This window comes from Trachemys scripta, chromosome 1 (assembly GCF_013100865.1).
Source record: "Trachemys scripta elegans isolate TJP31775 chromosome 1, CAS_Tse_1.0, whole genome shotgun sequence".
Lineage (NCBI taxonomy): Eukaryota > Metazoa > Chordata > Testudines > Emydidae > Trachemys > Trachemys scripta.
Window position 1 is genome coordinate 314,240,510 of NC_048298.1, and position 2,171 is coordinate 314,242,680.

Sequence of the window (2,171 nt, forward strand, 5' to 3'; positions counted from 1 at the left end):
CCTGGTGCCTGGAGCTGGCCCTGGATGCCAGATTACTTTGATCACTGCTCAAGCCACCAAAGTAGATGTTCTTTCAGGACCAAGCTACAAAAATGCAAAAACTCAATCCCTCCCCTTATTAGAAAGTCCCATGGAAATTAATAGAAAATTATAGCCTTTAGGATGATTCAAAATCACCAGATGAATTTTAATCAAATATTCTGTCTTGCAAATAGAATTCCATACGGTGATTCCAAAAGCTATAGAAATTACATTGTTAATAAATTCTATAGAAATTGCTCTGCCCCCCCCCCACGCCGCCAGAGCCCGCCCCCCGCCGACTGCCGTGCCACCGGAGCACTCCCCCCCCGCGGAATGCCGCGCCGCGCTCCCCCCACCGCCCTTTACCAGGTGCCGCCCCAAGCATGTGCTTGGGTGCCTGGTGCCTGGAGCTGGCCCTGGATGCCAGATTACTTTGATCACTGCTCAAGCCACCAAAGTAGATGTTCTTTCAGGACCAAGCTACAAAAATGCAAAAACTCAATCCCTCCCCTTATTAGAAAGTCCCATGGAAATTAATAGAAAATTATAGCCTTTAGGATGATTCAAAATCACCAGATGAATTTTAATCAAATATTCTGTCTTGCAAATAGAATTCCATACGGTGATTCCAAAAGCTATAGAAATTACATTGTTAATAAATTCTATAGAAATTGCTCTGAAAACCTATAGTATTCAATAGTTTTATGTCTATTAAATGCTATAGATTTTCCATAAGTGTTCACTCACCAATGACCTGTAATTGATAAGAATTAATTAGAAAATCAAACTACAGCAGAACCCTAAAACATGAACACCAACCTCCCATAGCTGAGATAGACAATCCTTATTTATCAGCAAAATATTCACCATTTCCCATCTTTCATTTCCTGCAGAAATTCTCCCACTCCAATACAATTCTATAGAGTTAAAATATATACTCCTATTTTCCTGCCCAAATGTTTCTTTTTATACCATTCAAAGGATGGCAGGTGTGCATTAAACATTTAAAAGTTGATAAATATAAGGGATACACCTTTTAACGCCATTGAAATGTGCTGAACTGGCAAAGGCTTGGGGAGGGATAAAGTAGGAAAAAGTAATCGATCTTTTGCTGCAAAATAGAAACCATGTTCTAAATAACAAACAACTGGAATACATAGCTATGACCTTGTGCTTGACAAGTCTGGGTGGAGATAAGTATCTCCCTGTGTGTGAAGCTCCTATTGCCACAAATGTTGGTAGCAGCAGGAGTGACCAGAGAGAGAACTGGTTTGGGCAGAGAATCAGAGGTAAGGGTGCAGCAAGAACTAGCACACGGCACAGACTGTCAACTTGGACTTACCCAATCTCAAATGTAAGACACAAAAGGCAAAACTTGATATCCAAAGAACTTCTCAGACAAAATACTCCCACTGACTTCAAAGTTTTAGGTGCCGATAAAATCACTGGAACAACACTGTGATCTACACAGCCTGAGTTCCTGAGTTAGCCTCCTATGCTCCCCATACAATGAGTGGGGAGAGATAGGAGCGTAAGAATGAAATCCACAAAAGCCAACATGCAGGGCCGGCTCCAGGGTTTTGGCCGCCCCAAGCAGCCAAAAAAAAAAAAAAAGCCGCGATCGCAATCTGCTGTGGCAATTCGGCAGGAGGTCCTTCGCTCCGAGCAGGAGTGAGGGACCGGCCACCGAATTGCTGCCGAATAGCTGGACCTGCCGCCCCTCTCCGGAGCGGCCGCCCTAAGCACCTGCTTGCCAGGCTGGTGCCTGGAGCCGGCCCTGCCAACATGCTAGGTGAGGAGTGGCCTACACTAGCCAATGGGAGGCCAAAGAAAGGAGAGTATCCTAAGCCCCACCACTCTCACAGAGGTACTAGGCACCTAAATTCAGGAAGAAAGGAGGTGCCTATTTCTGCTTGTGATGCACAGATAGGAACCTCTCTCCTGGAGTCAGGTGCCTAAGTTGTTTCCTGTATGCAGTGGTGTTGCAGCCATATTGGTCCCAGAATATTAGAGAGACAAGGTGGGTGAGGTAATATCTTTTATTGGACCAATATCTGTTGGAGAGAGAGACAAGCTTTCAAGCTTACTCATTGCTGCTCTTCAGGTCTGGTAAACTTACTCAGAGTGTCACAGCTAAATACAAGGTGGAA